General features: G+C 46.1%; 59 non-coding genes and 18 pseudogenes across 59 annotated transcripts; all 77 read left to right on the forward strand.

Moving 5' to 3' along the window:
- Positions 1-47: 47 nt before the first annotated feature.
- Positions 48-166, forward strand: LOC125567057 (annotated as a pseudogene).
- Positions 167-233: 67 nt separating this feature from the next.
- On the forward strand, positions 234-352 carry LOC125564461. Its single transcript, XR_007309479.1, has one exon. It is a non-coding gene; the product is annotated as a 5S ribosomal RNA (ribosomal RNA).
- Positions 353-419: 67 nt separating this feature from the next.
- On the forward strand, positions 420-538 carry LOC125567037 (annotated as a pseudogene).
- A 67-nt stretch (positions 539-605) lies between these two features.
- LOC125565248 lies at positions 606-724 on the forward strand. The gene has a single exon (XR_007310263.1). It is a non-coding gene; the product is annotated as a 5S ribosomal RNA (ribosomal RNA).
- Positions 725-791: 67 nt separating this feature from the next.
- Positions 792-910, forward strand: LOC125564587. The gene has a single exon (XR_007309606.1). It is a non-coding gene; the product is annotated as a 5S ribosomal RNA (ribosomal RNA).
- Positions 911-977: 67 nt separating this feature from the next.
- Positions 978-1096, forward strand: LOC125563749. Its single transcript, XR_007308769.1, has one exon. It is a non-coding gene; the product is annotated as a 5S ribosomal RNA (ribosomal RNA).
- Positions 1097-1163: 67 nt separating this feature from the next.
- Positions 1164-1282, forward strand: LOC125565299. Its single transcript, XR_007310314.1, has one exon. It is a non-coding gene; the product is annotated as a 5S ribosomal RNA (ribosomal RNA).
- Positions 1283-1349: 67 nt separating this feature from the next.
- Positions 1350-1468, forward strand: LOC125566838 (annotated as a pseudogene).
- A 67-nt stretch (positions 1469-1535) lies between these two features.
- On the forward strand, positions 1536-1654 carry LOC125566973 (annotated as a pseudogene).
- A 67-nt stretch (positions 1655-1721) lies between these two features.
- On the forward strand, positions 1722-1840 carry LOC125563957. Its single transcript, XR_007308976.1, has one exon. It is a non-coding gene; the product is annotated as a 5S ribosomal RNA (ribosomal RNA).
- Positions 1841-1907: 67 nt separating this feature from the next.
- Positions 1908-2026, forward strand: LOC125566899. Its single transcript, XR_007311604.1, has one exon. It is a non-coding gene; the product is annotated as a 5S ribosomal RNA (ribosomal RNA).
- Positions 2027-2093: 67 nt separating this feature from the next.
- LOC125564622 lies at positions 2094-2212 on the forward strand. Its single transcript, XR_007309641.1, has one exon. It is a non-coding gene; the product is annotated as a 5S ribosomal RNA (ribosomal RNA).
- A 67-nt stretch (positions 2213-2279) lies between these two features.
- On the forward strand, positions 2280-2398 carry LOC125564050. The gene has a single exon (XR_007309069.1). It is a non-coding gene; the product is annotated as a 5S ribosomal RNA (ribosomal RNA).
- Positions 2399-2465: 67 nt separating this feature from the next.
- Positions 2466-2584, forward strand: LOC125563907. The gene has a single exon (XR_007308926.1). It is a non-coding gene; the product is annotated as a 5S ribosomal RNA (ribosomal RNA).
- Positions 2585-2949: 365 nt separating this feature from the next.
- Positions 2950-3068, forward strand: LOC125567025 (annotated as a pseudogene).
- Positions 3069-3135: 67 nt separating this feature from the next.
- LOC125567026 lies at positions 3136-3253 on the forward strand (annotated as a pseudogene).
- Positions 3254-3320: 67 nt separating this feature from the next.
- Positions 3321-3439, forward strand: LOC125564234. The gene has a single exon (XR_007309254.1). It is a non-coding gene; the product is annotated as a 5S ribosomal RNA (ribosomal RNA).
- Positions 3440-3506: 67 nt separating this feature from the next.
- Positions 3507-3625, forward strand: LOC125563958. Its single transcript, XR_007308977.1, has one exon. It is a non-coding gene; the product is annotated as a 5S ribosomal RNA (ribosomal RNA).
- Positions 3626-3692: 67 nt separating this feature from the next.
- LOC125566083 lies at positions 3693-3811 on the forward strand. Its single transcript, XR_007311090.1, has one exon. It is a non-coding gene; the product is annotated as a 5S ribosomal RNA (ribosomal RNA).
- A 67-nt stretch (positions 3812-3878) lies between these two features.
- Positions 3879-3997, forward strand: LOC125566698 (annotated as a pseudogene).
- A 67-nt stretch (positions 3998-4064) lies between these two features.
- On the forward strand, positions 4065-4183 carry LOC125566910. Its single transcript, XR_007311605.1, has one exon. It is a non-coding gene; the product is annotated as a 5S ribosomal RNA (ribosomal RNA).
- A 67-nt stretch (positions 4184-4250) lies between these two features.
- Positions 4251-4369, forward strand: LOC125564809. Its single transcript, XR_007309827.1, has one exon. It is a non-coding gene; the product is annotated as a 5S ribosomal RNA (ribosomal RNA).
- Positions 4370-4436: 67 nt separating this feature from the next.
- On the forward strand, positions 4437-4555 carry LOC125564051. The gene has a single exon (XR_007309070.1). It is a non-coding gene; the product is annotated as a 5S ribosomal RNA (ribosomal RNA).
- A 67-nt stretch (positions 4556-4622) lies between these two features.
- Positions 4623-4741, forward strand: LOC125563908. Its single transcript, XR_007308927.1, has one exon. It is a non-coding gene; the product is annotated as a 5S ribosomal RNA (ribosomal RNA).
- A 365-nt stretch (positions 4742-5106) lies between these two features.
- On the forward strand, positions 5107-5225 carry LOC125567074 (annotated as a pseudogene).
- A 67-nt stretch (positions 5226-5292) lies between these two features.
- Positions 5293-5411, forward strand: LOC125567041 (annotated as a pseudogene).
- Positions 5412-5478: 67 nt separating this feature from the next.
- Positions 5479-5597, forward strand: LOC125564235. The gene has a single exon (XR_007309255.1). It is a non-coding gene; the product is annotated as a 5S ribosomal RNA (ribosomal RNA).
- A 67-nt stretch (positions 5598-5664) lies between these two features.
- On the forward strand, positions 5665-5783 carry LOC125565165. Its single transcript, XR_007310181.1, has one exon. It is a non-coding gene; the product is annotated as a 5S ribosomal RNA (ribosomal RNA).
- A 67-nt stretch (positions 5784-5850) lies between these two features.
- On the forward strand, positions 5851-5969 carry LOC125566084. Its single transcript, XR_007311091.1, has one exon. It is a non-coding gene; the product is annotated as a 5S ribosomal RNA (ribosomal RNA).
- A 67-nt stretch (positions 5970-6036) lies between these two features.
- On the forward strand, positions 6037-6155 carry LOC125566700 (annotated as a pseudogene).
- A 67-nt stretch (positions 6156-6222) lies between these two features.
- On the forward strand, positions 6223-6341 carry LOC125566921. The gene has a single exon (XR_007311606.1). It is a non-coding gene; the product is annotated as a 5S ribosomal RNA (ribosomal RNA).
- Positions 6342-6408: 67 nt separating this feature from the next.
- LOC125566932 lies at positions 6409-6527 on the forward strand. Its single transcript, XR_007311607.1, has one exon. It is a non-coding gene; the product is annotated as a 5S ribosomal RNA (ribosomal RNA).
- Positions 6528-6594: 67 nt separating this feature from the next.
- On the forward strand, positions 6595-6713 carry LOC125566839 (annotated as a pseudogene).
- Positions 6714-6780: 67 nt separating this feature from the next.
- On the forward strand, positions 6781-6899 carry LOC125566974 (annotated as a pseudogene).
- Positions 6900-6966: 67 nt separating this feature from the next.
- Positions 6967-7085, forward strand: LOC125564832. The gene has a single exon (XR_007309850.1). It is a non-coding gene; the product is annotated as a 5S ribosomal RNA (ribosomal RNA).
- Positions 7086-7152: 67 nt separating this feature from the next.
- Positions 7153-7271, forward strand: LOC125566943. Its single transcript, XR_007311608.1, has one exon. It is a non-coding gene; the product is annotated as a 5S ribosomal RNA (ribosomal RNA).
- A 67-nt stretch (positions 7272-7338) lies between these two features.
- On the forward strand, positions 7339-7457 carry LOC125563432. Its single transcript, XR_007308451.1, has one exon. It is a non-coding gene; the product is annotated as a 5S ribosomal RNA (ribosomal RNA).
- Positions 7458-7524: 67 nt separating this feature from the next.
- Positions 7525-7643, forward strand: LOC125563433. Its single transcript, XR_007308452.1, has one exon. It is a non-coding gene; the product is annotated as a 5S ribosomal RNA (ribosomal RNA).
- Positions 7644-7710: 67 nt separating this feature from the next.
- On the forward strand, positions 7711-7829 carry LOC125564189. The gene has a single exon (XR_007309209.1). It is a non-coding gene; the product is annotated as a 5S ribosomal RNA (ribosomal RNA).
- Positions 7830-7896: 67 nt separating this feature from the next.
- On the forward strand, positions 7897-8015 carry LOC125566827 (annotated as a pseudogene).
- A 67-nt stretch (positions 8016-8082) lies between these two features.
- On the forward strand, positions 8083-8201 carry LOC125566954. The gene has a single exon (XR_007311609.1). It is a non-coding gene; the product is annotated as a 5S ribosomal RNA (ribosomal RNA).
- A 67-nt stretch (positions 8202-8268) lies between these two features.
- On the forward strand, positions 8269-8387 carry LOC125564687. The gene has a single exon (XR_007309706.1). It is a non-coding gene; the product is annotated as a 5S ribosomal RNA (ribosomal RNA).
- A 67-nt stretch (positions 8388-8454) lies between these two features.
- LOC125566207 lies at positions 8455-8573 on the forward strand. Its single transcript, XR_007311214.1, has one exon. It is a non-coding gene; the product is annotated as a 5S ribosomal RNA (ribosomal RNA).
- Positions 8574-8640: 67 nt separating this feature from the next.
- On the forward strand, positions 8641-8759 carry LOC125566701 (annotated as a pseudogene).
- A 67-nt stretch (positions 8760-8826) lies between these two features.
- Positions 8827-8945, forward strand: LOC125566966. Its single transcript, XR_007311611.1, has one exon. It is a non-coding gene; the product is annotated as a 5S ribosomal RNA (ribosomal RNA).
- A 67-nt stretch (positions 8946-9012) lies between these two features.
- LOC125563434 lies at positions 9013-9131 on the forward strand. The gene has a single exon (XR_007308453.1). It is a non-coding gene; the product is annotated as a 5S ribosomal RNA (ribosomal RNA).
- Positions 9132-9198: 67 nt separating this feature from the next.
- LOC125564463 lies at positions 9199-9317 on the forward strand. The gene has a single exon (XR_007309481.1). It is a non-coding gene; the product is annotated as a 5S ribosomal RNA (ribosomal RNA).
- A 67-nt stretch (positions 9318-9384) lies between these two features.
- On the forward strand, positions 9385-9503 carry LOC125566354. Its single transcript, XR_007311361.1, has one exon. It is a non-coding gene; the product is annotated as a 5S ribosomal RNA (ribosomal RNA).
- A 67-nt stretch (positions 9504-9570) lies between these two features.
- Positions 9571-9689, forward strand: LOC125566978. Its single transcript, XR_007311612.1, has one exon. It is a non-coding gene; the product is annotated as a 5S ribosomal RNA (ribosomal RNA).
- A 67-nt stretch (positions 9690-9756) lies between these two features.
- On the forward strand, positions 9757-9875 carry LOC125566840 (annotated as a pseudogene).
- Positions 9876-9942: 67 nt separating this feature from the next.
- On the forward strand, positions 9943-10061 carry LOC125566975 (annotated as a pseudogene).
- Positions 10062-10128: 67 nt separating this feature from the next.
- On the forward strand, positions 10129-10247 carry LOC125564833. The gene has a single exon (XR_007309851.1). It is a non-coding gene; the product is annotated as a 5S ribosomal RNA (ribosomal RNA).
- Positions 10248-10314: 67 nt separating this feature from the next.
- LOC125566989 lies at positions 10315-10433 on the forward strand. Its single transcript, XR_007311613.1, has one exon. It is a non-coding gene; the product is annotated as a 5S ribosomal RNA (ribosomal RNA).
- Positions 10434-10500: 67 nt separating this feature from the next.
- On the forward strand, positions 10501-10619 carry LOC125563436. The gene has a single exon (XR_007308455.1). It is a non-coding gene; the product is annotated as a 5S ribosomal RNA (ribosomal RNA).
- A 67-nt stretch (positions 10620-10686) lies between these two features.
- On the forward strand, positions 10687-10805 carry LOC125565788. The gene has a single exon (XR_007310799.1). It is a non-coding gene; the product is annotated as a 5S ribosomal RNA (ribosomal RNA).
- A 67-nt stretch (positions 10806-10872) lies between these two features.
- LOC125565249 lies at positions 10873-10991 on the forward strand. The gene has a single exon (XR_007310264.1). It is a non-coding gene; the product is annotated as a 5S ribosomal RNA (ribosomal RNA).
- Positions 10992-11058: 67 nt separating this feature from the next.
- On the forward strand, positions 11059-11177 carry LOC125563699. Its single transcript, XR_007308719.1, has one exon. It is a non-coding gene; the product is annotated as a 5S ribosomal RNA (ribosomal RNA).
- Positions 11178-11244: 67 nt separating this feature from the next.
- Positions 11245-11363, forward strand: LOC125564251. Its single transcript, XR_007309271.1, has one exon. It is a non-coding gene; the product is annotated as a 5S ribosomal RNA (ribosomal RNA).
- A 67-nt stretch (positions 11364-11430) lies between these two features.
- Positions 11431-11549, forward strand: LOC125565066. The gene has a single exon (XR_007310084.1). It is a non-coding gene; the product is annotated as a 5S ribosomal RNA (ribosomal RNA).
- Positions 11550-11616: 67 nt separating this feature from the next.
- LOC125565357 lies at positions 11617-11735 on the forward strand. The gene has a single exon (XR_007310371.1). It is a non-coding gene; the product is annotated as a 5S ribosomal RNA (ribosomal RNA).
- Positions 11736-11802: 67 nt separating this feature from the next.
- LOC125565620 lies at positions 11803-11921 on the forward strand. The gene has a single exon (XR_007310631.1). It is a non-coding gene; the product is annotated as a 5S ribosomal RNA (ribosomal RNA).
- A 67-nt stretch (positions 11922-11988) lies between these two features.
- LOC125563437 lies at positions 11989-12107 on the forward strand. Its single transcript, XR_007308456.1, has one exon. It is a non-coding gene; the product is annotated as a 5S ribosomal RNA (ribosomal RNA).
- Positions 12108-12174: 67 nt separating this feature from the next.
- On the forward strand, positions 12175-12293 carry LOC125564464. Its single transcript, XR_007309482.1, has one exon. It is a non-coding gene; the product is annotated as a 5S ribosomal RNA (ribosomal RNA).
- Positions 12294-12360: 67 nt separating this feature from the next.
- LOC125566616 lies at positions 12361-12479 on the forward strand (annotated as a pseudogene).
- Positions 12480-12546: 67 nt separating this feature from the next.
- LOC125565702 lies at positions 12547-12665 on the forward strand. Its single transcript, XR_007310713.1, has one exon. It is a non-coding gene; the product is annotated as a 5S ribosomal RNA (ribosomal RNA).
- Positions 12666-12732: 67 nt separating this feature from the next.
- On the forward strand, positions 12733-12851 carry LOC125565300. Its single transcript, XR_007310315.1, has one exon. It is a non-coding gene; the product is annotated as a 5S ribosomal RNA (ribosomal RNA).
- Positions 12852-12918: 67 nt separating this feature from the next.
- On the forward strand, positions 12919-13037 carry LOC125567000. The gene has a single exon (XR_007311614.1). It is a non-coding gene; the product is annotated as a 5S ribosomal RNA (ribosomal RNA).
- Positions 13038-13104: 67 nt separating this feature from the next.
- On the forward strand, positions 13105-13222 carry LOC125565255. Its single transcript, XR_007310270.1, has one exon. It is a non-coding gene; the product is annotated as a 5S ribosomal RNA (ribosomal RNA).
- A 67-nt stretch (positions 13223-13289) lies between these two features.
- Positions 13290-13408, forward strand: LOC125564581. The gene has a single exon (XR_007309600.1). It is a non-coding gene; the product is annotated as a 5S ribosomal RNA (ribosomal RNA).
- A 67-nt stretch (positions 13409-13475) lies between these two features.
- LOC125563438 lies at positions 13476-13594 on the forward strand. Its single transcript, XR_007308457.1, has one exon. It is a non-coding gene; the product is annotated as a 5S ribosomal RNA (ribosomal RNA).
- A 67-nt stretch (positions 13595-13661) lies between these two features.
- On the forward strand, positions 13662-13780 carry LOC125563909. Its single transcript, XR_007308928.1, has one exon. It is a non-coding gene; the product is annotated as a 5S ribosomal RNA (ribosomal RNA).
- A 67-nt stretch (positions 13781-13847) lies between these two features.
- LOC125565079 lies at positions 13848-13966 on the forward strand. Its single transcript, XR_007310097.1, has one exon. It is a non-coding gene; the product is annotated as a 5S ribosomal RNA (ribosomal RNA).
- A 67-nt stretch (positions 13967-14033) lies between these two features.
- Positions 14034-14152, forward strand: LOC125567065 (annotated as a pseudogene).
- Positions 14153-14219: 67 nt separating this feature from the next.
- Positions 14220-14338, forward strand: LOC125563496. Its single transcript, XR_007308515.1, has one exon. It is a non-coding gene; the product is annotated as a 5S ribosomal RNA (ribosomal RNA).
- A 67-nt stretch (positions 14339-14405) lies between these two features.
- On the forward strand, positions 14406-14524 carry LOC125564705. The gene has a single exon (XR_007309724.1). It is a non-coding gene; the product is annotated as a 5S ribosomal RNA (ribosomal RNA).
- Positions 14525-14591: 67 nt separating this feature from the next.
- On the forward strand, positions 14592-14710 carry LOC125566157. The gene has a single exon (XR_007311164.1). It is a non-coding gene; the product is annotated as a 5S ribosomal RNA (ribosomal RNA).
- A 67-nt stretch (positions 14711-14777) lies between these two features.
- Positions 14778-14896, forward strand: LOC125563439. The gene has a single exon (XR_007308458.1). It is a non-coding gene; the product is annotated as a 5S ribosomal RNA (ribosomal RNA).
- The last annotated feature ends 30 nt before the right edge of the window (positions 14897-14926 follow it).

Consider the following 14926-nt stretch of genomic DNA (forward strand, 5'->3'; position numbering starts at 1 on the left):
TACTGACAGGACTGTTATATAATAGATAGATGTTACACAGTTCTATCGTTTACGGCCATACCACTGAGAAAGCACCAGTTCTCGTCCGATCACAGAACTTAAAGTCAGTATGGCACGGTTAGTACTTGGACGGGTGACCGCCTTGGAATACCGTGTGCTGTAGGCATTTCCTTTTTGTTATCGTGGTACTCACAGGACTGTTATATAATAGATAGATTTTAAACAGTTCTGTCGTCTACGGCCATACCACTGAGAAAGCACCGGTTCTCGTCCGATCACCGAAGTTAAGCTCAGTAGGGCGCGGTAAGTACTTGGATGGGTGACCGCTTCGGAATACCGTGTGCTGTAGGCATTTCCTTTTTGTTGCCGAAGTACTCACAGGAGTGTTATATAAAATCTATTTCTTACACAGTTCTGTCGTCTACGGCCATACCACTGAGAAAGCACCGGTTCTCGTCCGATTACCGTAGTTAAGCTCATTAGGGCACGGTTAGTACTTGGACGGGTGAAAGCCTGGAAATACCGTGTGCTGTAGGCATTTCCTTTTTGTTAACGAAGTACTCACAGGACTGTTATATAAAATCTATTTCTTACACAGTTCTGTCGTCTACGGCCATACCACTGAGAAAGCACCGGTTCTCGTCCGATCACCGTAATTAAGCTCAGTAGGGCACGGTTAGTACTTGGACGGGTGACCGCCTGGGAATACCGTGTGCTGTAGGCATTTCCTTTTTGTTATCGTGGTACTCACAGGACTGTTATATAATAGATAGATCTTAAACAGTTCTGTCGTCTACAGCCATACCACTGAGAAAGCACCGGTTCTCGTCCGATCACCGAAGTTAAGCTCAGTAGGGCGCGGTAAGTACTTGGATGGGTGACCGCTTCGGAATACCGTGTGCTGTAGGCATTTCCTTTTTGTTACCGAAGTACTCACAGGACTGTTATATAAAATCTATTTCTTACACAGTTCTGTCGTCTACGGCCATACCACTGAGAAGGCACCGGTTCTCGTCCGATCACCGTAGTTAAGCTCAGTAGGGCACGGTTAGTACTTGGATGGGTGACCGCCTGGGAATACCGTGTGCTGTAGGCATTTCCTTTTTGTTATCGAGGTACTCACAGGACTGTTATATAATAGATAGATCTTAAACAGTTCTGTCGTCTAAGACCATACCACTGAGAAAGCACCGGTTCTCGTCCGATCACCGAAGTTAAGCTCAGTAGGGCGCGGTTAGTACTTGGATGGGTGACCGCCTGGGAATACCGTGTGCTGTAGGCATTTCCTTTTTGTCATCGAAGTACTCACAGGACTGTTATATAATAGATAGATCTTACACAGTTCTATCGTCTACGGCCATACCACTTAGAAAGCACCGGTTCTCGTCCGATCACCGAAGTTAAGCTCATTAGGAAGCGGTAAGTACTTGAATGGGTGACCGCTTCGGAATACCGTGTGCTGTAGGCATTTCCTTTTTGTTATCGAGGTACTGACAGGACTGTTATATAATAGATAGATGTTACACAGTTCTATCGTTTACGGCCATACCACTGAGAAAGCACCAGTTCTCGTCCGATCACAGAACTTAAAGTCAGTATGGCACGGTTAGTACTTGGACGGGTGACCGCCTGGGAATACCGTGTGCTGTAGGCATTTCCTTTTTGTTATCGAGGTACTCACAGGACTGTTATATAATAGATAGATCTTAAACAGTTCTATCGTCTACGGCCATACCACTGAAAAAGCACCGGTTCTCGTCCGATCACCGAAGTTAAGCTCAGTAGGGCGCGGTTAGTACTTGGATGGGTGACCGCCTGGGAATACCGTGTGCTGTAGGCATTTCCTTTTTGTTATTGAGGTACTAACAGGACTGTTATATAATAGATAGATCTTACACAGTTCTATCGTCTACGGCCATACCACTGAGAAAGCACCGGTTCTCGTCCGATCACCGAAGTTAAGCTCAGTAGGGCGCGGTTAGTACTTGGATGGGTGACCGCCTGGGAATACCGTGTGCTGTAGGCATTTCCTTTTTGTCATCGAAGTACTCACAGGACTGTTATATAATATATATTTCTTACACAGTTCTGTCGTCTACGGCCATACCACTGAGAAAGCACCGGTTCTCGTCCGATCACCGAAGTTAAGCTCAGTAGGGCGCGGTTAGTACTTGGATGTGTGACCGCCTGGGAATACCGTGTGCTGTAGGCATTTCCTTTTTGTTATCGAGGTACTCACAGGACTGTTATATAATAGATAGATCTTAAACAGTTCTGTCGTCTACGGCCATACCACTGAGAAAGCACCAGTTCTCGTCCGATCACCGTAGTTAAGCTCAGTAGGGCACGGTTAGTACTTGGATGGGTGACCGCCTGGGAATACCGTGTGCTGTAGGCATTTCCTTTTTGTTATCGAGGTACTCACAGGACTGTTATATAATAGATAGATCTTAAACAGTTCTGTCGTCTACGACCATACCACTGAGAAAGCACCGGTTCTCGTCCGATCACCGAAGTTAAGCTCAGTAGGGCGCGGTTAGTACTTGGATGGGTGACCGCCTGGGAATACCGTGTGCTGTAGGCATTTCCTTTTTGTCATCAAAGTACTCACAGGACTGTTAGATAATAGATAGATCTTACACAGTTCTATCGTCTACGGCCATACCAGATAATAGATTATAGCCGTCGATTCATGGCTAAAGCAAGATGCACTGAGCCTATAAAATATATAATACAATCTGGGACTGAGGTCGCCCATGGTTATTCGCTAAGGGGGGGTTGCAGCCGTTTGGATAAATCAGTTGGTGTAACTGAAAGGTATAATAACTTTATCACAATTCGTTTCCAGTAGTTATTCCAGTATTTATTTATACATTGTTAAGTGTAGTGTGCATCGGCCGACATACTGTAATTTAGCTTATGCTACAAAAGTATGAATAAACGATTATTATTATTATTATTACCACTTAGAAAGCACCGGTTCTCGTCCGATCACCGAAGTTAAGCTCAGTAGGGCGCGGTAAGTACTTGGATGGGTGACCGCCTGGGAATACCGTGTGCTGTAGGCATTTCCTTTTTGTCATCGAAGTACTCACAGGACTGTTATATAATAGATAGATATTACACAGTTCTATCGTTTACGGCCATACCACTGAGAAAGCACCAGTTCTCGTCCGATCACAGAACTTAAAGTCAGTAGGGCACGGTTAGTAGTTGGAAGGGTGACCGCCTGGGAATACGTGTGCTGTAGGCATTTCCTTTTTGTTATCGAGGTACTCACAGGACTGTTATATAATAGATAGATCTTGAACAGTTCTATCGTCTACGGCCATACCACTGAGAAAGCACCGGTTCTCGTCCGATCACCGAAGTTAAGCTCAGTAGGGCGCGGTTAGTAATTGGATGGGTGACCGCCTGGGAATACCGTGTGCTGTAGGCATTTACTTTTTGTTTTCGAAGTACTAACAGGACTGTTATATAATAGATAGATCTTACACAGTTCTATCGTCTACGGCCATACCACTGAAAAAGCACCGGTTCTCGTCCGATCACCGAAGTTAAGCTCAGTAGGGCGCGGTTAGTACTTGGATGGGTGACCGCCTGGGAATACCGTGTGCTGTAGGCATTTCCTTTTTGTCATCGAAGTACTCACAGGACTGTTATATTAAATCTATTTCTTACACAGTTCTGTCGTCTACGGCCATACCACTGAGAAAGCACCGGTTCTCGTCCGATCACCGAATTTAAGCTCAGTAGGGCGCGGTAAGTACTTGGATGGGTGACCGCTTCGGAATACCGTGTGCTGTTGGCATTTCCTTTTTGTTATCGAGGTACTGACAGTACTGTTATATAATAGATAGATGTTACACAGTTCTATCGTTTACGGCCATACCACTGAGAAAGCACCAGTTCTCGTCCGATCACAGAACTTAAAGTCAGTAGGGCACGGTTAGTACTTGGACGGGTGACCGCCTGGGAATACCGTGTGCTGTAGGCATTTCCTTTTTGTTATCGACGTACTCACAGGACTGTTATATAATAGATAGATCTTAAACTGTTCTAACGTCTACGGCCATACCACTGAGAAAGCACCGGTTCTCGTCCGATCACCGAAGTTAAGCTCAGTAGGGCGCGGTTAGTACTTGGATGGGTGACCGCCTGGGAATACCGTGTGCTGTAGGCATTTCCTTTTTGTCATCGAAGTACTCACAGGACTGTTATATAATAGATAGATCTTACACAGTTCTGTCGTCTACGGCCATACCACTGAGAAAGCACCGGTTCTCGTCCGATCACCGTAGTTAAGCTCAGTAGGGCACGGTTAGTACTTGGATGTGTGACCGCCTGGGAATACCGTGTGCTGTAGGCATTTCCTTTTTGTTATCGAGGTACTCACAGGACTGTTATATAATAGATAGATCTTAAACAGTTCTGTCGTCTACGGCCATACCACTGAGAAAGCACCAGTTCTCGTCCGATCACCGTAGTTAAGCTCAGTAGGGCACGGTTAGTACTTGGATGGGTGACCGCCTGGGAATACCGTGTGCTGTAGGCATTTCCTTTTTGTTATCGAGGTACTCACAGGACTGTTATATAATAGATAGATCTTAAACAGTTCTGTCGTCTACGACCATACCACTGAGAAAGCACCGGTTCTCGTCCGATCACCGAAGTTAAGCTCAGTAGGGCGCGGTTAGTACTTGGATGGGTGACCGCCTGGGAATACCGTGTGCTGTAGGCATTTCCTTTTTGTCATCAAAGTACTCACAGGACTGTTAGATAATAGATAGATCTTACACAGTTCTATCGTCTACGGCCATACCAGATAATAGATAATAGCCGTCGATTCATGGCTAAAGCAAGATGCAATGAGCCTATAAAATATATAATACAATCTGGGACTGAGGTCGCCCATGGTTATTCGCTAAGGGGGGGTTGCAGCCGTTTGGATAAATCAGTTGGTGTAACTGAAAGGTATAATAACTTTATCACAATTCGTTTCCAGTAGTTATTCCAGTATTTATTTATACATTGTTAAGTGTAGTGTGCATCGGCCGACATACTGTAATTTAGCTTATGCTACAAAAGTATGAATAAACGATTATTATTATTATTATTACCACTTAGAAAGCACCGGTTCTCGTCCGATCACCAAAGTTAAGCTCAGTAGGGCGCGGTAAGTACTTGGATGGGTGACCGCCTGGGAATACCGTGTGCTGTAGGCATTTCCTTTTTGTCATCGAAGTACTCACAGGACTGTTATATAATAGATAGATATTACACAGTTCTATCGTTTACGGCCATACCACTGAGAAAGCACCAGTTCTCGTCCGATCACAGAACTTGAAGTCAGTAGGGCACGGTTAGTAGTTGGAAGGGTGACCGCCTGGGAATACCGTGTGCTGTAGGCATTTCCTTTTTGTTATCGAGGTACTCACAGGACTGTTATATAATAGATAGATCTTAAACAGTTCTATCGTCTACGGCCATACCACTGAGAAAGCACCGGTTCTCGTCCGATCACCGAAGTTAAGCTCAGTAGGGCGCGGTTAGTAATTGGATGGGTGACCGCCTGGGAATACCGTGTGCTGTAGGCATTTACTTTTTGTTTTCGAAGTACTAACAGGACTGTTATATAATAGATAGATCTTACACAGTTCTATCGTCTACGGCCATACCACTGAAAAAGCACCGGTTCTCGTCCGATCACCGAAGTTAAGCTCAGTAGGGCGCGGTTAGTAATTGGATGGGTGACCGCCTGGGAATACCGTGTGCTGTAGGCATTTCCTTTTTGTCATCGAAGTACTCACAGGACTGTTATATAAAATCTATTTCTTACACAGTTCTGTCGTCTACGGCCATACCACTGAGAAAGCACCGGTTCTCGTCCGATCACCGAATTTAAGCTCAGTAGGGCGCGGTAAGTACTTGGATGGGTGACCGCTTCGGAATACCGTGTGCTGTTGGCATTTCCTTTTTGTTATCGAGGTACTGACAGTACTGTTATATAATAGATAGATGTTACACAGTTCTATCGTTTACGGCCATACCACTGAGAAAGCACCAGTTCTCGTCCGATCACAGAACTTAAAGTCAGTAGGGCACGGTTAGTACTTGGACGGGTGACCGCCTGGGAATACCGTGTGCTGTAGGCATTTCCTTTTTGTTATCGACGTACTCACAGGACTGTTATATAATAGATAGATCTTAAACTGTTCTAACGTCTACGGCCATACCACTGAGAAAGCACCGGTTCTCGTCCGATCACCGAAGTTAAGCTCAGTAGGGCGCGGTTAGTACTTGGATGGGTGACCGCCTGGGAATACCGTGTGCTGTAGGCATTTCATTTTTGTCATCGAAGTACTCACGGGACTGTTATATAATATATATTTCTTACACAGTTCTGTCGTCTACGGCCATACCACTGAGAAAGCACCGGTTCTCGTCCGATCACCGAAGTTAAGCTCAGTAGGGCGCGGTTAGTACTTGGATGGGTGACCGCCTGGGAATACCGTGTGCTGTAGGCATTTCCTTTTTGTCATCGAAGTACTCACAGGACTGTTATATAATAGATAGATCTTACACAGTTCTATCGTCTACGGCCATACCACTTAGAAAGCACCGGTTCTCGTCCGATCACCGAAGTTAAGCTCATTAGGAAGCGGTAAGTACTTGAATGGGTGACCGCTTCGGAATACCGTGTGCTGTAGGCATTTCCTTCTTGTTATCGAGGTACTGACAGGACTGTTATATAATAGATAGATGTTACACAGTTCTATCGTTTACGGCCATACCACTGAGAAAGCACCAGTTCTCGTCCGATCACAGAACTTAAAGTCAGTATGGCACGGTTAGTACTTGGACGGGTGACCGCCTGGGAATACCGTGTGCTGTAGGCATTTCCTTTTTGTTATCGAGGTACTCACAGGACTGTTATATAATAGATAGATCTTAAACAGTTCTATCGTCTACGGCCATACCACTGAGAAAGCACCGGTTCTCGTCCGATCACAGAAGTTAAGCTCAGTAGGGCGCGGTTAGTACTTGGATGGGTGACCGCCTGTGAATACCGTGTGCTGTAGGCATTTACTTTTTGTTTTCGAAGTACTCACAGGACTGTTATATAATATATATTTCTTACACAGTTCTGTCGTCTACGGCCATACCACTGAGAAAGCACCGGTTCTCGTCCGATCACCGAAGTTAAGCTCAGTAGGGCGCGGTTAGTACTTGGATGGGTGACCGCCTGGGAATACCGTGTGCTGTAGGCATTTCCTTTTTGTCATCGAAGTACTCACAGGACTGTTATATAATAGATAGATCTTACACAGTTCTGTCGTCTACGGCCATACCACTGAGAAAGCACCGGTTCTCGTCCGATCACCGTAGTTAAGCTCAGTAGGGCACGGTTAGTACTTGGATGGGTGACCGCCTGGGAATACCGTGTGCTGTAGGCATTTCCTTTTTGTTATCGAGGTACTCACAGGACTGTCATATAATAGATAGATCTTAAACAGTTCTGTCGTCTACGGCCATACCACTGAGAAAGCACCGGTTCTCGTCCGATCACCGTAGTTAAGCTCAGTAGGGCACGGTTAGTACTTGGATGGGTGACCGCCTGGGAATACCGTGTGCTGTAGGCATTTCCTTTTTGTTATCGAGGTACTCACAGGACTGTTATATAATAGATAGATCTTAAACAGTTCTGTCGTCTACGACCATACCACTGAGAAAGCACCGGTTCTCGTCCGATCACCGAAGTTAAGCTCAGTAGGGCGCGGTAAGTACTTGGATGGGTGACCACCTGGGAATACCGTGTGCTGTAGGCATTTCCTTTTTGTCATCGAAGTACTCACAGGACTGTTATATAATAGATAGATCTTACACAGTTCTATCGTTTACGGCCATACCACTGAGAAAGCACCAGTTCTCGTCCGATCACAGAACTTAAAGTCAGTAGGGCACGGTTAGTAGTTGGACGGGTGACCGCCTGGGAATACCGTGTGCTGTAGGCATTTCCTTTTTGTTATCGAGGTACTCACAGGACTGTTATATAATTGATAGATCTTAAACAGTTCTATCGTCTACGGCCATACCACTGAGAAAGCACCGGTTCTCGTCCGATCACCGAAGTTAAGCTCAGTAGGGCGCGGTTAGTACTTGGATGGGTGACCGCCTGGGAATACCGTGTGCTGTAGGCATTTACTTTTTGTTTTCGAAGTACTAACAGGACTGTTATATAATAGATAGCTCTTACACAGTTCTATCATCTACGGCCATACCACTGAAAAAGCACCGGTTCTCGTCCGATCACCGAAGTTAAGCTCAGTAGGGCGCGGTTAGTACTTGGATGGGTGACCGCCTGGGAATACCGTGTGCTGTAGGCATTTCCTTTTTGTCATCGAAGTACTCACAGGACTGTTATATAATATATATTTCTTACACAGTTCTGTCGTCTACGGCCATACCACTGAGAAAGCACCGGTTCTCGTCCGATCACCGAATTTAAGCTCAGTAGGGCTTGGTAAGTACTTGGATGGGTGACCGCTTCGGAATACCGTGTGCTGTTGGCATTTCCTTTTTGTTATCGAGGTACTGACAGTACTGTTATATAATAGATAGATGTTACACAGTTCTATCGTTTACGGCCATACCACTGAGAAAGCACCAGTTCTCGTCCGATCACAGAACTTAAAGTCAGTAGGGCACGGTTAGTACTTGGACGGGTGACCGCCTGGGAATACCGTGTGCTGTAGGCATTTCCTTTTTGTTATCGAGGTACTCACAGGACTGTTATATAATAGATAGATCTTAAACTGTTCTAACGTCTACGGCCATACCACTGAGAAAGCACCGGTTCTCGTCCGATCACCGAAGTTAAGCTCAGTAGGGCGCGGTTAGTACTTGGATGGGTGACCGCCTGGGAATACCGTGTGCTGTAGGCATTTCCTTTTTGTCATCGAAGTACTCACGGGACTGTTATATAATATATATTTCTTACACAGTTCTGTCGTCTACGGCCATACCACTGAGAAAGCACCGGTTCTCGTCCGATCACCGTAGTTAAGCTCAGTAGGGCACGGTTAGTACTTGGATGGGTGACCGCCTGGGAATACCGTGTGCTGTAGGCATTTCCTTTTTGTTATCGTGGTACTCACAGGACTGTTATATAATAGATAGATCTTAAACAGTTCTGTCGTCTACGGCCATACCACTGAGAAAGCACCGGTTCTCGTCCGATCACCGAAGTTAAGCTCAGTAGGGCGCGGTAAGTACTTGGATGGGTGACCGCTTCGGAATACCGTGTGCTGTAGGCATTTCCTTTTTGTTACCGAAGTACTCACAGGAGTGTTATATAAAATCTATTTCTTACACAGTTCTGTCGTCTACGGCCATACCACTGAGAAAGCACCGGTTCTCGTCCGATTACCGTAGTTAAGCTCATTAGGGCACGGTTAGTACTTGGACGGGTGACCGCCTGGAAATACCGTGTGCTGTAGGCATTTCATTTTTGTCATCGAAGTACTCACGGGACTGTTATATAATATATATTTCTTACACAGTTCTGTCGTCTACGGCCATACCACTGAGAAAGCACCGGTTCTCGTCCGATCACCGAAGTTAAGCTCAGTAGGGCGCGGTTAGTACTTGGATGGGTGACCGCCTGGGAATACCGTGTGCTGTAGGCATTTCCTTTTTGTCATCGAAGTACTCACAGGACTGTTATATAATAGATAGATCTTACACAGTTCTATCGTCTACGGCCATACCACTTAGAAAGCACCGGTTCTCGTCCGATCACCGAAGTTAAGCTCATTAGGAAGCGGTAAGTACTTGAATGGGTGACCGCTTCGGAATACCGTGTGCTGTAGGCATTTCCTTCTTGTTATCGAGGTACTGACAGGACTGTTATATAATAGATAGATGTTACACAGTTCTATCGTTTACGGCCATACCACTGAGAAAGCACCAGTTCTCGTCCGATCACAGAACTTAAAGTCAGTATGGCACGGTTAGTACTTGGACGGGTGACCGCCTGGGAATACCGTGTGCTGTAGGCATTTCCTTTTTGTTATCGAGGTACTCACAGGACTGTTATATAATAGATAGATCTTAAACAGTTCTATCGTCTACGGCCATACCACTGAGAAAGCACCGGTTCTCGTCCGATCACAGAAGTTAAGCTCAGTAGGGCGCGGTTAGTACTTGGATGGGTGACCGCCTGTGAATACCGTGTGCTGTAGGCATTTACTTTTTGTTTTCGAAGTACTCACAGGACTGTTATATAATATATATTTCTTACACAGTTCTGTCGTCTACGGCCATACCACTGAGAAAGCACCGGTTCTCGTCCGATCACCGAAGTTAAGCTCAGTAGGGCGCGGTTAGTACTTGGATGGGTGACCGCCTGGGAATACCGTGTGCTGTAGGCATTTCCTTTTTGTCATCGAAGTACTCACAGGACTGTTATATAATAGATAGATCTTACACAGTTCTGTCGTCTACGGCCATACCACTGAGAAAGCACCGGTTCTCGTCCGATCACCGTAGTTAAGCTCAGTAGGGCACGGTTAGTACTTGGATGGGTGACCGCCTGGGAATACCGTGTGCTGTAGGCATTTCCTTTTTGTTATCGAGGTACTCACAGGACTGTCATATAATAGATAGATCTTAAACAGTTCTATCGTCTACGGCGGTACCACTGAGAAAGCACCGGTTCTCGTCCGATCACCGAAGTTAAGCTCAGTAGGGCGCGGTAAGTACTTGGATGGGTGACCGCTTCGGAATACCGTGTGCTGTAGGCATTTCCTTTTTGTTACCGAAGTACTCACAGGACTGTTATATCAAATCTATTTCTTACACAGTTCTGTCGTCTACGGCCATACCACTGAGAAAGCACCGGTTCTCGTCCGATCACCGTAATTAAGCTCAGTAGGGCACGGTTAGTACTTGGACGGGTGACCGCCTGGGAATACCGTGTGCTGTAGGCATTTCCTTTTTGTTATCGAGGTACTCACAGGACTGTTATATAATAGATAGATCTTAAACAGTTCTATCGTCTACGGCCATACCACTGAGAAAGCACCGGTTCTCGTCCGATCACCAAAGTTAAGCTCAGTAGGGCGCGGTTAGTACTTGGATGGGTGACCGCCTGGGAATACCGTGTGCTGTAGGCATTTACTTTTTGTTTTCGAAGTACTAACAGGACTGTTATATAATAGATAGATCTTACACAGTTCTATCGTCTACGGCCATACCACTGAGAAAGCACCGGTTCTCGTCCAATCACCGAAGTTAAGCTCAGTAGGGCGCGGTTAGTACTTGGATGGGTGACCGCCTGGGAATACCGTGTGCTGTAGGCATTTCCTTTTTGTCATCGAAGTACTCACAGGACTGTTATATAATATATATTTCTTACACAGTTCTGTCGTCTACGGCCATACCACTGAGAAAGCACCGGTTCTCGTCCGATCACCGAAGTTAAGCTCAGTAGGGCACGGTTAGTACTTGGATGGGTGACCGCCTGGGAATACCGTGTGCTGTAGGCATTTCCTTTTTGTCATCGAGGTACTCACAGGACTGTTATATAATAGATAGATTTTAAACAGTTCTATCGTCTACGGCCATACCACTGAGAAAGCACCGGTTCTCGTCCGATCACCGAATTTAAGCTAAGTAGGGCGCGGTTAGTACTTGGATGGGTGACCGCCTGGGAATACCGTGTGCTGTAGGCATTTCCTTTTTGTCATCGAAGTACTCACAGGACTGTTATATAATAGATAGATCTTACACAGTTCTATCGTCTACGGCCATACCACTTAGAAAGCACCGGTTCTCGTCCGATCACCGAAGTTAAGCTCAGTAGGGCGCGGTAAGTACTTGGATGGGTGACCGCTTCGGAATACCGTGTGCTGTAGGCATTTCCTTTTTGTCATCGAAGTACTCACAGGACTGTTATATAATATATATTTCTTACACAGTTCTGTCGTCTACGGCCATACCACTGAGAAAGCACCGGTTCTCGTCCGATCACCGTAGTTAAGCTCAGTAGGGCACGGTTAGTACTTGGATGGGTGACCGCCTGGGAATACCGTGTGCTGTAGGCATTTCCTTTTTGTTATCGTGGTACTCACAGGACTGTTATATAATAGATAGATCTTAAACAGTTCTGTCGTCTACGGCCATACCACTGAGAAAGCACCGGTTCTCGTCCGATCACCGAAGTTAAGCTCAGTAGGGCGCGGTAAGTACTTGGATGGGTGACCGCTTCGGAATACCGTGTGCTGTAGGCATTTCCTTTTTGTTACCGAAGTACTCACAGGAGTGTTATATAAAATCTATTTCTTACACAGTTCTGTCGTCTACGGCCATACCACTGAGAAAGCACCGGTTCTCGTCCGATTACCGTAGTTAAGCTCATTAAGGCACGGTTAGTACTTGGACGGGTGACCGCCTGGAAATACCGTGTGCTGTAGGCATTTCCTTTTTGTTAACGAAGTACTCACAGGACTGTTATATAAAATCTATTTCTTACACAGTTCTGTCGTCTACGGCCATACCACTGAGAAAGCACCGGTTCTCGTCCGATCACCGTAGTTAAGCTCATTAGGGCACGGTTAGTACTTGGATGGGTGACCGCTTCGGAATACCGTGTGCTGTAGGCATTTCCTTTTTGTTACCGAAGTACTCACAGGACTGTTATATAAAATCTATTTCTTACACAGTTCTGTCGTCTAAGACCATACCACTGAGAAAGCACCGGTTCTCGTCCGATCACCGAAGTTAAGCTCAGTAGGGCGCGGTTAGTACTTGGATGGGTGACCGCCTGGGAATACCGTGTGCTGTAGGCATTTACTTTTTGTTTTCGAAGTACTAACAGGACTGTTATATAATAGATAGATCTTACACAGTTCTATCGTCTACGGCCATACCACTGAGAAAGCACCGGTTCTCGTCCGATCACCGAAGTTAAGCTCAGTAGGGCGCGGTTAGTACTTGGATGGGTGACCGCCTGGGAATACCGTGTGCTGTAGGCATTTCCTTTTTGTCATCGAAGTACTCACAGGACTGTTATATAATATATATTTCTTACACAGTTCTGTCGTCTACGGCCATACCACTGAGAAACACCGGTTCTCGTCCGATCACCGAAGTTAAGCTCAGTAGGGCGCGGTTAGTACTTGGATGGGTGACCGCCAGGGAATACCGTGTGCTGTAGGCATTTCCTTTTTGTCATCGAAGTACTCACAGGACTGTTATATAATAGATAGATCTTACACAGTTCTGTCGTCTACGGCCATACCACTGAGAAAGCACCGGTTCTCGTCCGATCACCGTAGTTAAGCTCAGTAGGGCACGGTTAGTTCTTGGATGGGTGACCGCCTGGGAATACCGTGTGCTGTAGGCATTTCCTTTTTGTTATCGAGGTACTCACAGGACTGTTATATAATAGATAGATCTTAAACAGTTCTGTCGTCTACGGCCATACCACTGAGAAAGCACCGGTTCTCGTCCGATCACCGTAGTTAAGCTCAGTAGGGCACGGTTAGTACTTGGATGGGTGACCGCCTGGGAATACCGTGTGCTGTAGGCATTTCCTTTTTGTTATCGAGGTACTCACAGGACAGTTATATAATAGATAGATCTTAAACAGTTCTGTCGTCTACGACCATACCACTGAGAAAGCACCGGTTCTCGTCCGATCACCGAAGTTAAGCTCAGTAGGGCGCGGTTAGTACTTGGATGGGTGACCGCCTGGGAATACCGTGTGCTGTAGGCATTTCCTTTTTGTCATCGAAGTAATCACAGGACTGTTAGATAATAGATAGATCTTACACAGTTCTATCGTCTACGGCCATACCACTTAGAAAGCACCGGTTCTCGTCCGATCACCGAAGTTAAGCTCAGTAGGGCGCGGTAGGTACTTGGATGGGTGACCGCCTGGGAATACCGTGTGCTGTAGGCATTTCCTTTTTGTCATCGAAGTACTCACAGGACTGTTATATAATAGATAGATCTTACACAGTTCTATCGTTTACGGCTATACCACTGAGAAAGCACCAGTTCTCGTCCGATCACAGAACTTAAAGTCAGTAGGGCACGGTTAGTAGTTGGACGGGTGACCGCCTGGGAATACCGTGTGCTGAAGGCATTTCCTTTTTGTTATCGAGGTACTCACAGGACTGTTATATAATAGATAGATCTTAAACAGTTCTATCGTCTACGGCCATACCACTGAGAAAGCACCGGTTCTCGTCCGATCACCGAAGTTAAGCTCAGTAGGGCGCGGTTAGTACTTCGATGGGTGACCTTCTGGGAATACCGTGTGCTGTAGGCATTTCCTTTTTGTCATCGAAGTACTCACGGGACTGTTATATAATATATATTTCTTACACAGTTCTGTCGTCTACGGCCATACCACTGAGAAAGCACCGGTTCTCGTCCGATCACCGAAGTTAAGCTCAGTAGGGCGCGGTTAGTACTTGGATGGGTGACACCCTGGGAATACCGTGTGCTGTAGGCATTTCCTTTTTGTCATCGAAGTACTCACAGGACTGTTATATAATAGATAGATCTTACACAGTTCTATCGTCTACGGCCATACCACTTAGAAAGCACCGGTTCTCGTCCGATCACCGAAGTTAAGCTCAGTAGGGCGCGGTAAGTGCTTGGATGGGTGACCGCTTCGGAATACCGTGTGCTGTAGGCATTTCCTTTTTGTTACCAAAGTACTCACAGGACTGTTATATAAAATCTATTTCTTACACAGTTCTGTCGTCTACGGCCATACCACTGAGAAAGCACCGGTTCTCGTCCGATCACCGTAGTTAAGCTCAGTAGGGCACGGTTAGTACTTGGATGGGTGACCGCCTGGGAATACCGTGTGCTGTAGGCATTTCCTTTTTGTTATCGTGGTACTCACAGG

The sequence above is a fragment of the Nematostella vectensis genome, chromosome 5 (genome assembly GCF_932526225.1).
Source record: "Nematostella vectensis chromosome 5, jaNemVect1.1, whole genome shotgun sequence".
Lineage (NCBI taxonomy): Eukaryota > Metazoa > Cnidaria > Anthozoa > Actiniaria > Edwardsiidae > Nematostella > Nematostella vectensis.